Source organism: Rhipicephalus microplus, chromosome 3 (genome assembly GCF_043290135.1).
Source record: "Rhipicephalus microplus isolate Deutch F79 chromosome 3, USDA_Rmic, whole genome shotgun sequence".
NCBI lineage: Eukaryota > Metazoa > Arthropoda > Arachnida > Ixodida > Ixodidae > Rhipicephalus > Rhipicephalus microplus.
The window spans coordinates 116,741,253-116,756,487 of NC_134702.1; the positions used below are offsets into that span (position 1 = coordinate 116,741,253).

General features: G+C 45.2%; 1 protein-coding gene across 1 annotated transcript in view; it reads right to left on the reverse strand.

Annotated features, from left to right (window-relative positions):
• LOC142803304 (neprilysin-2-like) overlaps positions 1-13,714 on the reverse strand; it is a 124,997-nt gene extending 111,283 nt beyond the window's left edge. Inside the window, exons 1-3 of the mRNA XM_075888434.1 lie at positions 13,601-13,714; positions 8,083-8,226; positions 1,376-1,660 (exon numbers count right to left, since the gene is read on the reverse strand). The gene's annotated coding sequence lies outside the window, so the exon portion shown is untranslated. The remainder of the gene's footprint in view (positions 1-1,375; positions 1,661-8,082; positions 8,227-13,600) is intronic.
• Between the last annotated feature and the right edge of the window lie 1,521 nt (positions 13,715-15,235).

Below are 15,235 nucleotides of genomic sequence, written 5' to 3' on the forward strand. Positions count from 1 at the left end.
CATCGGGAGCAACAGAACGACAATCAGCACTGGCGTTTGAGTGAGCAATTTCTTGAAGGGGATCCTTCAAACTTTGGTCCAAGAACATTAACTGAATAAGTTTCAGGAAACTCTTTATTCTTTAGGTGTCTTGGCTTGTGCACGAGATTTTATTGGAACACGTGTAGTTGTTTGTGCTCGTTGATTTGAGGTTATCTTGTTGTGTTGTGTACCCGTCGTATAGAGTACCTTGTGAATGGAGACACGTTGTATTGAATTCTAGCCGAGTTTGCATAATTGTGTGTCGTTTGCCCTGGCCGTATTTGAGAATATATTCTAATTTTTTATCAACTCTAGTGTCTGAGTAGTTCTTTGGACCACAGACGGCGTTCGCCGGCGCTCCCAATAGGCGCCGTGCAGTCGAGTTTTTCAGTGTGACTGCAGTGCCAGAACGCAATGCCTAGCGGAGAAAAAACGCAACAGTAGGTTGGGGTCAGTCAAAATGGGACGCGATGCCAACGTGTCACTGCCCGCGTGAGCGGGGAAATTGCAGCAGGCATACACGGGTACGCGGCGCGCGTCTGATTTCTGCGTGCCCCTAATGCCCAACATAAGCGAACGTAGGTTGGGCTAGTGCCAGCTGTGCAGCTCCCTCTGGTCAGTGGATGTACCTATAGGACCAAATCTAAATTGTCCGTGCTTTCGTGGGGCAGTTTGAGGAGCTGATAGGTCGGCCCTTGAATTTAGTCCGGCGATTGCCTCTCTAACTAACAGGACCCGTGACATTCTGCTCCCATTGAAAAAAGAGCTTCAAACTATCTTGCTGCTTTGTTTTCTTTGTATTTCCTGGCGAAGATTTTTTCTGCGTATTGCGCTCGTGTGCCTTCGCCTCTCCGCATTAGGTGGAAAAGTCTTCAGGGAACGGAACTAGTCAACAGGGTGGCCAATGTAACGCGTAGTTTGTTGCAGATATCGTCTGCTATAACACATTGTTTTACGTCCTAAATAAGTGAACATTCGCATGGTACACAAAGGCATCGCAAAGCCAGATTAAGAGTCTCGCATTGAAGTGAAATAAACGATGGTAATTGACCGACGTGCTGCACTCATTTTACATACCACAGTAAATACACTTGATAATTTTACTGATAACAGTACATGAAGCGTAATTATGATTCTGTCAGGTTCATTACTTGTCGCGATAAAAAGATTGTGATAAAAACTTTGGTAAACCAGTCATTGCAAAAAATGTGGTTAGGTCCACATCTCCGGCGAATTATCTTCTGTCCGGCTTCCTTCATTTTAACTTTTCTAGAACTTTTAGAGTACCAACCGATAATGTGAGCTATGCATGCAGTGTTAGTCCAGAATGGGCTAAACGGCTATTTTTACTCACCTGTTGCACAATGCTCGTTGCTCTGTATTTCCTGCAGACATACTTGTAGAAGTCATTGCACGGGTCAACACCGAAGTCAAGTTGCGAGCGAAGTGTAATGGCCACATAACGGCAAAGAACGCCGACACATTCATCTTGCACAATGTGAGACGACGGAACAAGATGTCTCGGTTCAAGCGTCGTTGTCACTGAGGTATTTATAGGTAGCGTTGAAGACTTTTTCGTTGTCCGTGTTGCCCTTGACGCTTGAGCTTTCGGTACATGTAGGGGAGATAATGTGTCCACCTGGTTGTAGGGAGTAAAAAGTAGTTCATAGAGGAGCAGTCACTATATTTAGCTATTATGCAGTACACTCCCAACACACAAAAAAGTTCGTCAGCACGAGCGCTTCCGCATGAGAACATGTACACCTGTCTTTCTATCATCCCCAAAAAAGCGAAACGATATAAAACAAACTTTATGTTGTTGAAGGCGCATATGAGAATGTGGTGCAATGGCATTTGCAGTTACCAATAATGACAATTTAAGCTGGCCATGCTTTCGTTTCTCCTATTTTGGAAAAGCTTATGCCCTTCTTTCAATATAACGTTAGTTTCGGCACATATTGGCTTACATGAACATACTTAAATTAAGATCATTGTGAATATATGCAAATTTGTATCAATTAATTACGCCCCGACGTGGTAGTCTATAGTGGCTAAGGCGCTCGGCTGCAGACTCGCAGGTCGTGGGAATGAATCCCGGCTGCAACAGCTGGATTTCCGATAGAGGCGAAAGTGCTGTAGACCCGTGTCTTAAGATTTCGGTGCATGTTAAAGAACCCCAGGTGGTCGAAATTTTTGGAGCCTTCCACTACGGCGTCTCTCATAATCATATGGTGCTTTTGGGGCTTTAAACTTCACATATCTATCAGTCGTATCAAGGCATTACAAAATTCTTTAGAGAAGATACGAAGAAAAATATATTTTTGCTACATAACAAGCATTTTTGGATGGTTGGTGGAGGGTGTAGTATGATTTGTAGCAAGTTGGGATTATCATTATCTTACTGCGACAAATATGCCAGTGTGTAAAAAAGGCAACATTTAAATATTGCAGTAGGGGGCTCTTTATGGCATAACCTTTCTATATATATATATATATATATATATATATATATATATATATATATATATATATATATATATATATATATATATATATATACATATAAATATTTATATATATATATATATACAGTAAATGCACGGCTGAATTATGAGGATACGCCTAGAGAGGAAATTATTATAGAGAAATCGTCTGTCTCCGTTCCGTGAAACCTAATTGGCTAACACGTAGGACAGAAATTGGCGCAGTTTTTGAAGAGTTTGTGAAGTTCCTCACAGTTATTCTTATTACGTCAGTTTTCACAATCTTGAGTACCTTTCAGGATCTTAACGGTCTGACAACGGGCCCAAACGAACGATTATATCGTAGTAGACATGAAAAAAGATTGAAATATAGTGACATCTTTAGGCATTATTTTCTCGCTGTAACTTGTATTTATATTTTTATATGCTTAACATTATCAAAGACCATTCTGGTACGTAGATATACGTATCCTTGAAGCTGCACACAGGAATATTGAGTTTCTCGCTTTAGTATTGAACGTGGTCGTGTAGTCTGTCATGCGTGCTAGTCGCGAAAATTAGAGTATGCATAATATTAAGGAAACCCGCCCGATTCTCTGCTGCTAACGACGTAACATGAGTAGCATAGTGAAAAGCGGCACTGCCGTGAGGCCACCAATGAACGAAATCCAGCCGTGCGGCAGGCGCGTGGAGAGTGAGCATGCACAGTAAACCAATGCGGTCTAACACAAACCACTCATGCGCTCACAATTTACAGCATGCGAGCATACAACTTTATAATCGCTGTAGATGAAAAAAATCATATCAGAAACGTTTCCCGGTGTTTTACACTTTACTATTCCGTAACCAGACTGAGTGGTAGGTAAGACATACTTTGGGCAAAAAAATGTGCACCAAAAATGATTGTGGGTCCCTTTAGAGGCCCCTGATTCGATTAAATGGAAATAGAGTGGACGTCAAAGGGCTTACGTTATATTTCGCTAATATATCTGAGTGTGAATAAGAATAGTTGAAAAGTGATATGATCAATAAAAAACAGTTTATTTACAAACACATGCAACTAGGAGAACAGGCACCACTGAAGCATATATCTATGTTGCCAGTACATTGCGCAGAATGTATTCTGAGCACTACGAAACGAGGTAGGCGAGGAACGGTTGACATTTATATTTCACTAAAACCACTGAGTATGAATAGCAAGAACACCTGAATTATCATTCGATCAATAAACACAGCTAAATAAACAGGACGATACCCCTGTTGGTGGAGCAAAACGTTTTTCAATAAATCTTCCCAACGAGAAGTGAAGCTACCATGGCAATAGAAATTTGAGTGGTAAATAACGGCAAAAGTAGATAAGCCTAACAAGTAATAAATAAAGATGCTTGGTGTAGTTATCTTCAAGAACGACGAGTTTTTGTGTATTATTCCTATCTGCTGTAGCGAAGGATGAAGTGTTACAATTTATCCAAAAACGCTAACAAATGAATGCGTTATCAAAAAAACCTAACTGTATACGAGGTCAGAATAGGAGATAACTCTCTTATAATGTATCTGATTCTGATCTGGCGTGAATGTACATGACCCGAGATTAAACGAAGCAAGCGTTGCGAACGAACAAGGCAGAAAGGAACGAGCCATCTTTTTTTTTTTTTTTTTTTGCAGGAGAGCTGTCATAGCCGCTGTTTCTATGGTTCAGGATGTGACGAAAAAAAATAACATCATCGTGGTGGTGCGTTAAAGTTCAAGTTGCCCTTCGTTCACCACTCTTGTGTACCACGCATATGCTGTCGCGTGCCGCGTGGTGAAGCACATGGCAAGTGAGAGAACAAGTAGAAAGGAAAGCATAAAAAATAATTGAGGCAAAAAAAGAAACTTATACAGACAGAATCAGAAGACATAGGAAAGAAAACGTTAAAAAAACTCACAGTGAAATAGCCAAAAAAAGGTACAGAAAGACAGAAAAATAAAAAAGACAGAGCAATGGACGGGCTCAACCCCAACCAGTCCAATCAAGAGATCTGCGAATGTCACCTTTTCCGTTCCTGTACTCCACCTGTTCATTTCATTCTTCCCGGCATGAGAGACAAAGTGGGTGGAGAAACGCTGTTGCTCGAGGAAAGTAATGAAATGAACGCATCATATCAACACCCAACTGCCATTATTGTAATGGCATTGATTTCATTTAGAGCACGCGCAAACTAAACAGTGTCTAAAACGGATGTAATTGGCCCTTATTTGCAACACCTCGAAACCTTTTTACAGAATCGGAATGCTTGACCTACACCATCGTTGTTCAATTCCTCTGTCCAATAGTTCGGTTTTCTTTTTTTTGCGCAGTGGCACAAACACGTCGCGTATTGTTTCCAAACATACACTCGCTGTGCTGTAGTTACCAACATCTCATTTGTGGGGTCCAATAATTCCAAAAGCCCAGAAAAGATGTAATGCGAGTATGATATGCGTGCTTGAAAAAAAAGACTGTTCATGAAGGCGTGCAATACAATCCCTGTGTTAAAACACATGAACTTCTCTTGCTCAAAGCACTTGTCGAAACTTTGCTTAAGACACATCCTACAAAGACTACGTTTCTTGGCTTTTACCACGCCAACGCCACTAGTCTTTTAGGCCTTCTCAAGCTGAACTATGATAATTGTTTGCAAGCGGTTCGTACAGCAAGCGCAGATAACTAATGGCTGCATTTCAGGAACACGATACATAGGTTCGTAAAAAATATGTCCTTTTATAAACTAGAAGAGTGAGCGGCCCTACTCTCTGGATGACCCGTGAGATTACTTCACTAAAACATCGTGTTTTAGGGCAACCTACAGGATCCTTGTGGTGATTTACATGAAAAGATTAGAACATCAAAGTATCGATTTTTAATGTAAGGTTGTATACTTTTCTTATTAGCGATCCAGAAATAGTTTGGAAGCACCTTTAGATAGAAAAGAACCTGTTAGTAAATTTACTGAATGAATTTTTAGTTGCGAATCTATGCATATTAGCACAGGGCTTTAATGACCAAATTTCCAGTATATTTCTACGCAGAAGCGACACAGTTGCAAAACGTATTCGCAGAGGTCTAGGTATACTTCACCTCTTTTTATGCGAACTGAGCATTTTTTCACGACTTCTTAAACCTTCCACAACACATCTGGGCCGGATGGTATCCCAAAGAGCTTCTTTTCACAGATACGCTGAAGGGTGCGCCAAACATCTTCATACTTTGGTGCAAGTCTTGATAAATGTAACACAGAAATTGACACAGAGAATGCCAGTCCACAAATCTGATGACAAGCATACCGTGACAAGATGCACGCTGATTTTTCCGTTATGCACTCCTAGCAAGCTACGGAATACCTCAATTTTGGGCCCGTGAGGTTCTTTTTAAAAAAATAAAACTTTGTCACGAACAGAAAACATGGTTTTAGATGAGGCCTGTCCACGGGGACGCAACTGATTCATATTACCGACTAATTTATCGCAGCGCTTGACAAACGTGGCCAAAAAGATGTTTTTTCTCGCTTTCCAAAAAGCTTTTGACCGTTTGCCTTATTTTAATACCACAATAAAGTGGAGCATAATATTAAATGACAACCAACTTCTAAAATGGTTCAACTTCTTTTTGTCGAACCACCATTCATACGTCCAAATTGCGAAATGGAAGTCTGAAACAGCGTCACTGCTTTCCGGTGTCCCTCAAGGCTCAGTCCTTTGGCCCCTTTCTTTTCTTAATTATCTGAATGACTTGGCTTCTGACTCTTACATACACACTCATTGCCTTACAGAAGACTGCATCGACTATACAATACTGAGGCAATTCCGAATCAAGCCACATTAAGCAACCATTTTATGGTTATAACTAATTGTTGTCGTATGTGGGAGATGGCTTTAAGCTCCGAGAAATGTGCTCAGATGTCAATAACCAGTAATAATCCCAACTTTCTTATGCGTGAAATGCGAACAGTAATCCAGTGAACCTTGTTGATTAGTTCAAATGCTTGGGTTTAACTATTAATTCCACGTCGAAATGCAAAACACACATAAAATTATTGTCGGCGCAGCTTGAAAACGCCTCTGGATGCTCAGGTATTAAACACATGTAACAGTAAAAATTAGTTGCCCACGCGCCCCTAATACGTTCATTAATCGAGTATGCAGATGTGGTCGGAGATTCATACACTAAAACAGAGATTAGTCGCATATATCCTGTACCGAGTAAAGTGAAACGTTTCATTTCCAATTACTAAGGCAGAAAAGGGTTCGTATCAGCAATTTATATGAGATCGGGTGTGTCCCCTCTCGAGTAATGGCGGAAGTTGCAGTGTGTTAGTGTGAGGTTCAACATTGCTAACAACCACAAGAAACTAGCCTTCCACACATAGAATTTAACAGGTCACGTCAAATCTTGAAGAAGCAAAGTCTTTTGTGGAACCTCAATGAAAAACGAAATGCTACAGAGGTTCCTAGTTTCCTAAGACAACTATTGAGTGGCACAGGCTAAACAATTAGGTGACAAACATGTAAACGTCTGAATGTTTTTGTTTGCTATTTTCCCTACCTGTGGCCGCTATATATACTTAATTTCTAGAAAGTGCTTTAGCTGTTCTTCATTCTTCATTGTATTGTTTTCAACGAATATGTGTTATGTTATTTGTAGTCAGTTCGCGTAATGCTCATAAATTTTCCTTCTTGATGTTCATATAATTTTTTTGTTGTACTTCTAACATGACAATACCTTGTCAAAAATATGATGTTCCCTTCATCGTAGCCACTTGCGCTTTGGCAATCAAAGAGTTAAGGCTGTACTGATAAACAAATGAATAAATCAATTAATATCGTTTCATAAATTTTGCTTATAAAACAATGAGTTATGTTCAAAACAGATCTGTGTTGCTGTTCTCATGAGAACGTCGTTCCATTAGGCTCGTGATACGGCTGTAACGACCAAGGACGTGTAGCTTCGCCAACAACCGTATCGTGACAGAGGGCATGTGTCTCCACGTGTCCACGCCACAATTGCGATGACTACGTCGATGCAGTTGCTCTCGCACAGAGTATGATACCGAATAAAGACACCAGTGAGGTGCTATTTCAGCTGCTCTACGGATGGATGCCAGCTTTATCGCAGGCACACACTCTTGGTCAGGCACACCTCTGGAAAAGCGCCCCTTATATTTTATTCTACGGAAGACCTCACCGTTGACTTGACTTGGTTGGTACTCAGGCGTACTGAGCGGAAAACAGTGTGCTGAAATAGAACATTTTGCCGGTCCAGAGGTATCGGCTGTACGGTGATAATAAATTCAGTTGTTTGTTCACTGGTGTGTATGTGTACTTGTTTTTGTTTTGTGTCCCGTCTCAGTGCGTCTTTAGAGTTTCTACGTTCCTTTTTTGCGAACTGTAGATACATGAGAACAAGTGTAATAGTTGCAAAAACGACGCAGTATAAAAAAGAAGACATGGACTTAAAAGGTGTAATGATGGCTGCCGATCCTAGTTTCCTAAGTGAATGTCTTAGGGAACATACTCTCCGTCAGAGTATAACGTGCAACTTAAGTTCTAGGGTACTCACCGTGATGTCACCTTTAACTCGTGGTTGCTCAGTGAGAAGGTATGCCAGTAGAAATGTGCAGCTCAGTAGTCCGACCAGAAGAACAATCAGCGTGGTTAGGAATATGGTGGCCTGGCGGCGCATGTTGGCCTCCGCAGTGTCAACCTGCGAAAGTCGGTAATGGTTGAGTACACAATCCTGTGACTTCTGGGAAACGCGTTAGCATGAGAAGCTGCAGGATTCAAAACTTCGAGAAGTGTTTTAGTGACATTTATACGTTCTAATCACCATCAACAAAAACTGTTACACGAAAGAGCAATTGAAAAATTTAATAAAGCTTGTCTGTGTGAAACACAGCGCTCTATATTTAGATGCTTTTTATCTGCTGAATCTAAGAACACTTTACATGTGACTAATCGGCCGTAACAGATCCGCACCGGGTTCCTATGGACTACCAAAAATTCACAAGCCTGACGTCCCCTTTCTATCAATTGTGGACCTCACTTCCTCTGAATGCCGACCCATTTCGAATTTTCTACACAGAATCTTCACTCCCCTAATCGGAAGACACAAACTCATGTCCATGCCTCCAAGCCACTTCGTGCAGCTGGCGTCGGAGGTGAGCATTGACGATGAAGAGAGCCTGGTCTCGTTCGACGTCGTTTAATGGCTCAAATTTGTGCCAGTGTCCTTAGCTGTTTCCTCAACCTGTGCTGGCTTGAGGGTTACCAAAGCCTGAGTGAAAGGACTCCATTGACTGTTGACAAGCTGTACTGTCTACTGGAATTATGCCTGTCAAGTACGTACTTCTCCTTAAAAGAAGCAATTTTAAGGCAAAACAAGAGAACCTCGATAGAAGCTTCTGTCTTCGTCACGATGGCAAATTCGATCATAAGCACATAGAAGATAAAGCACTCTGCTGCTTCTTGCCGTAACCGCAATTTCTTTCTTCGTTATATGGACAGTCGCTTTTCCATCATGATAACGTCTGAACTTGAGAACCTCAGGCAGCATATAAATTCCGCACACCCAGCCATACAATTCACGGCCGAGTGTGAAAGCGACCACAGTCTCTCTTTCTCGACGGGGGGAGGGGGGTGGAGGGAGTGGTTCTTAGACTTGGGGAAAAAACAAAAGTGAGCCCCGCAAGTGTCTGCAACTAAGTGCGACATCTCAGCAGTGGTCACACGGGAAGGGAAATGGGAGAGGGGGCTAAAAAAGACGAGCGAAGAGAGGAAAGAGGAAGGAGAGAGCGAGCGAACAGAACGAAAAGGAAGGGGGGGACGCATAGATTGCCCACAAAACGCATAGATTGCCAGCTGCTATGCGAGCGTCGGAATGATGCTCGCACACGTAGCGGGCGGTGACGAAATGGTCGGCATCCGCGGAGCACACGAAGTTGGTGACGCCGGTCGTGCGCATCTCTCAAGGCACAGTCGACCGCCTCGTTGCAGGGTATTTCGATGTGTGAAGGCACCCAGTGCAGCGAAAGGTCGCAGCCTGTTTGCTGCATGGCGTGTAGCTTCTAGGAAACTCTTTGCGCAAGGAGGCTTCCGTCTTCGTCGCGTGAGATCACAGCCAAGGCCGCCGGGGATTCGCTGATGATGGCTTCAGCGCTCATGAGTGCCTGATAACTCAATAAATTGGCTGCCAAATTTATGGTGGCGATTTCCGCCACAGGGGAGAAGGTGGGGAGAGGAGACGGCACTTGAGAACCATGCTGACTGATGGCACAGGCAGGTGGTGGCCACGGAGTCGTCGCAAAGCACTGACCCGTCGACGTAAACAAGCAGCCGGCTGTTCAGCTGTTCGTGAAGGAGGGTGAAGCACTCCTGCTGCATCGCTGCCACTGGGGTGCTCGCCTTCGCTTTGATGCCGCGAATGGCCTCGGTGATCACTGGAGGGATGTCGTTGTAGGGGAGGATAGCCGGCCAGCTGGGGTACTGCATGTCGGACACAACCATTAAGAGCTCACTCGCCCGCTTCCCTCTGGATAAGTGTGGTAAAGCTATGTTAGCTGCGCCTGCCTTGTTGTTTTCAGCTGCAGTACATGATTTAGTGTCCGGTGGGTCACCCGCTGGGAGATGGAAGTTTTTCCTGCTTCGGCGAGCGTGGGGCCCACCTGGGAGGTGTGTGGGAGTCCGTAGTACTCTCGCACGACGTTGTGATGGTCTGCGTCTAAGACAGCTAACTGCAAGCACTTAACGAAGCCACTGCTGCCGAGTAGATCACGCGTGCCGATGCGACTGCGTTGTAGACTCGCAGGGCAAGGGCATGGGTGAAGCCCTGACATCGCGCGAGGAGACTGCGTGCGCGATTACCTTGTGGTTGGCCCTGCGCAGATCGCTGACGGCCGGCCACCAGCTGAGCCGATGGGCGATGGTGATCCCCAAGTAGCGCACCTTCGTGCTCCTCGATGGAAGGCCCCGGAGTGAGAGCCGAGGCGTAGAGCAGCGTGTTGACGCTCACGGATGGGCTAGCAGAGCCTCCGTTTTGAAGACGGTGAGCGCCAGTCCAATCCCGTTCAGGAATGCGTCAACCACGTAGATGGCCACCTCGAGGGAATCGAAAAAGGCTGCCCGGTGGCAACCGTGGCCGCAGGCAAACATTGCAAAGTCGTTGGTTAAATTACCACATGTAATTCACACAAAGTGTTGCGCGGGATGTAATCTGGCAGCTTGGCAAGAGCCTGATTGAACAGAAAATCACTCACTATGCTTCCCTGGGGTACACCTGTTGTGACGCAGTGGGAACCGCTTATTGTGGAGTCAACACTAACGCGAAGAGTGTGGTAGCCCAAGAAGCTCTCCAGGTAGTTAAACATCCGTCCACACACACCGAGGTCATGAAGTGCGTCCAAAATCGATACGTGGAGCAATCAGTCAAACGAACTTCTCACGTCTAGCAGTACGAGGATGCCGCAAACGCCGCGGTACTTGGCCTGATCGAGGGTGGCGATCACGTCAGCCAGTGAGTCGAACGTGCAGCGCCTTGGGCGAAATCTACTCTGTCGGGGGGGGGGGGGGGGATGTGTTGGTTGCGGTGGCAATTCAGTGATGGCGTCGCAATGCTATGGCTTCAATTACTTTTCCTGTGGCCGAGGTAAGTGATACTAGCAGTTAGGATGAAAGCTCCGTGGCTGGTGTCCGTGGTTACAAGATGGGCACCAAGAGCGCCTCTTTTTAGCCGGGAGGCACCTGACTTGTGTGCCACACTTCATTGTAGAGCTCCAGCAACTGGGCCTGCATGGAGGGGTCAATATTGCGCAGCACCTGGTAGGTGAGGCCATCCACTCCCGGAGCAGGCCGCTTCAAGTGGTTGTTGAGTACTGCGGTCAGTTCGCTGAGAGTAAATTCCTTCGTGCGCAATGAGCCTATTTACAGCAGAATACCCTCGGTGGGAAAGTACCGCTCAGGAGCGAATGGCTCAGGCCTCTTGAGTGCAGGCAAAGGTAGTAGTCTCTGTGGTGACTGTAAGCAAGCAGGAAGGGCAAACTTGTCTGCCAGTAACTCAACCAACACCTCCGTGGCGATCTTAATTGCAACACCAACAAAGAGAACCGGGTAGCGAGGCTCTCTTGTGCGATGAACGGCAGCGAAGATGCCCCAGGCGTGGGCGGGGTTCTGAGGGTCAACTTGGGACGGGCAGATGTCCAGATGGCAAGAAAGCGCAACAGCTTGAAGTTCCTCGCTCAAAGGAAACCAACGTACAGCAGCCGCTACCTTCAAGATGATTCATCTCATCTTGCCTGCCACAAAGCCTCGGTTCAAATAGCATCAATTCGCAGCCCTTCGAAATGCGTACCGGTCTCATACGTCCAACAAACCAGCAAGATGTTGGCGAAGGTCTTCTAAAAAAAGGAATTGGCATCGCCCACGTGCCTTCATGTAGGCTAGGCCGTCTCCTCCCCTGCTCGAAAGACCAGCCATGGGTGGACAGGACCTTGTTGTCCTTTATAAAATCCCGTTTGCCGAGTGTCCGTAATCGTATATCGGCGAGACAAAAAAATTGGGTGACATTTAAGCTTCGCCTTTAGGAGTTATACGCGATATCAAATTTCAGCCCTTAGTGCACCCTTCAACTGCTCAGTGCATACTTATTCATATGTTTTGTTACATACACATGAACGCACACATACACGCACACAGTAGATTGGCCCCGCGCGCGCTATAATTGCCGAATGAACTCGTTTTCGTCGTGACACCTGTCGAACAAAATGCTTTAGTGGTGCCCCAAAACACTTTTTTAAGTAACCATGGAATGAATTTATTATAAGAGCTTATTGCTTCACCAATTCAACACCACAAAAATTTTAGGAATCTGTCCAGTGCGAGTTGAGTTACAAAGGTTTGCCGCATGCTGCTATAGCATCATCTCCTCTCTCGTCCCGATGAAAGCGTTGGAAGCTAAGCAGAGTGGGGTGTGAAGGCAAAGGAACTACCCCGCCTCGTGACCTTGTGCACTTTTTTTCTTCAAATGCACGGCTTTCTCAGTGTAATCGCGCGCGCACGCGTCAACAAGTAGTAGCCTCCCGCGGCTATCTCGCTAACTTGATTTTTCGGTCACAGACGCGGAGACGATTTTCCGCTCACAACCAACTGGGCCTACGCCGGCGGCGGGTTTTCTGCGACACGAGCTCTTTAACACTATCGCATCAAAAACCTACCAGAACGACTCAAACTACACGCCAACGACGCCCGGAAGCTCTACAAAGAGCGCAGCGCCGTCACCGAGCAATCTGAGGCATTTGATCACCTGATGAATTTCGATTGATTGATTGCTTGATATATGGGGTTTAACGTCCCAAAACCACTCTTTGATTATGAGAGACGCCGTAGTGGAGGGCTCCGGAAATTTATACCACCTGGGGTTCTTTAACGTGCACCCAAATCTGAGCACACGGATCTACAAAATTTCCGCCTCCATCGGAAATGCAGCCGCCGCAGCCGGGATTTGAGCCCACGCCCTGCGGGTCAGCAGCCGAGTACCTTAGCCACTAGACCACCGCGGCAGGGCCCTGATGAATTTCGACGCAACAGCCATCCTTGAAAGCCAGACTAGCTGGAGGAGAAGGTTACTACTGGAGTCATGGGCAGCTGGAGGCATAAACAGCGAACGGCCCGACGAAACATCACTTGTTCTCTCGGAACCCTTCCACCGGTGAATACACACACACTATGCTACGGGGCAAAACTAGAGGCGGTTGGGGGTCATTCACCACCAAGCGAGTGCCTTGAAGAAGCCGCTGCAACGTAGCTCAAGTCTCGCGTAAGGAAAGAACCAAGTCGGCTCCGAAACGTTGCGTGCACGCATTTTCGCGCACTGTTTGGTTAGATTTAAAAACGTTTCCCAAAATGACGTTCTGTTTTCCTGTCGCTAGATATTGAGTCGTACAATCGCTCCTCCAGGCACTCTACCTACAATAGCCAAATAACGATTACCAATTCATACTGACGCCCTTCAATCGACCTTCGCTCGCTGCGAATGCCTTTTAGACAACATAGCTACTGCAATAATGGAAAAAAGCAATGCACATAACCATGTTTCAACGGAGCGTGTCTGGACGTGCCAGGAACAGAGGTGGTGATCACTTGCGCTGAAAAGCTAGGTGGTCCTCGATTCGTAGATGAAGCAGCGTGTCCAGCTTCCGACACAAGACTGTCAGTGAAGCATGCGCACGATGGAACGTGCACCATACGTTGACAATAGTGATTCTTTCTGTGCTGCTGGTGCTTACCCTCTACAGAAGGTAGATCATGAATTTGGTGGTAAAGTGCCGCACCAGTCACCATAAAAGAAAGTAATTATTCATCATCATCATCAACATTGAATAAACCTTAAAGGGCCACTCACCAGGTTTGACAATTTTCAGATGGCAAGCGCAATGCGTAGACGAGGCGTTCATGATCACGTCTGGCAAACTTTGCAACGCTATGCGCCGCGGAAACGTGTCATATTTCAAGATGAAAGCTGCTCCCCCTTTCCTCTGCCGGCGCACGCGTAGAGAATGAGGGCATGACGTAGGTGTAGGAATGGCCCTACGTACACGGCAATGCAGTGACGTTGGTCCTCTACGTAGACGAGTTTGCTCTCACGTTGTCGACAGCATAGCACGTAACATGGCAAAAATTATTTACTACAACATGCGTAATTTATGTTTTTGTTGCTTTGAACGATTAATAAAACATGAAATAAATAATAAGATGCAATAAAAATTGTGCGCGCTTTTCTTTAATTTTTTTTTCGAGTAGAATGCTACGAGGTGCAAGGCTAATGTGCCAGCGTTTCACATGCGGTCATCTCCCCGTGGTCAGCGCATTGAGCAGACGACCACTGTGGAACGCTTCTACGCATTTGCGCACTCATTGTGCTCATCTACTCTACCGTGTCTAAGCTTGCGTTTCCACAGCATCGCGCAAAAGCGGGCAGAAGATAAAAAAATAACGCTGGTCACCTAAGCAACGCTGCTCACGTCGTCGGGCGTTGGACTTGTTTGGGCACGTCATGTGCACGTCACCTCATAGTAGGATGCTGAAGAGGGTAGGGAAGAGATTTAGCTTGCGGAGGATACGTGGAGGAGTGGCAAGGATTTCGAGTTCACCTCCTCTCATCCTTGTTTCGCACCGCTTCAAAAAACATGTTTCCTCTGCTCGTAATGAACCGATTCGAAAAATCTGTTTATTTTTTCTTTTCTCGTCTTAGCTTGATCTTTGGATTGACCTGCGTTGCTTCCTTTTCCACAAGGCTTCAGGCAGAACTGCAGGGCGTGGAAACGACAACCAATTTATTACCTTGCCCAATTTGATAAATGTAGGTAACAAGGTTGTTGCAGTTTTGTGCTTTAACTTTTAGAAAACATGAACGGAGTGCAAATATTCAGTTTTAAATAATTTTGGAATAGTATTTGCTATTTGATTATTTTCCACTGTAAGTTTTACTATTAAAACTTCCCGAAGACCATAGTGAATGCCCAATTGACTGCGCACCTTCAGACTTTCGAATGCTCTGCCTCAATACATTTGTACTTTGCGGCAAAGCTGCACTTCAAGCTATAGTAGCAATTGCATTGACTCGAGAAAATGCTGGTTACAACACGGAGATACACAATGCTGTTATCAGTAACCCCTTCATTTTCTTTAATATGCTTCCCCGCTTCATCAAACACGCTACGGGC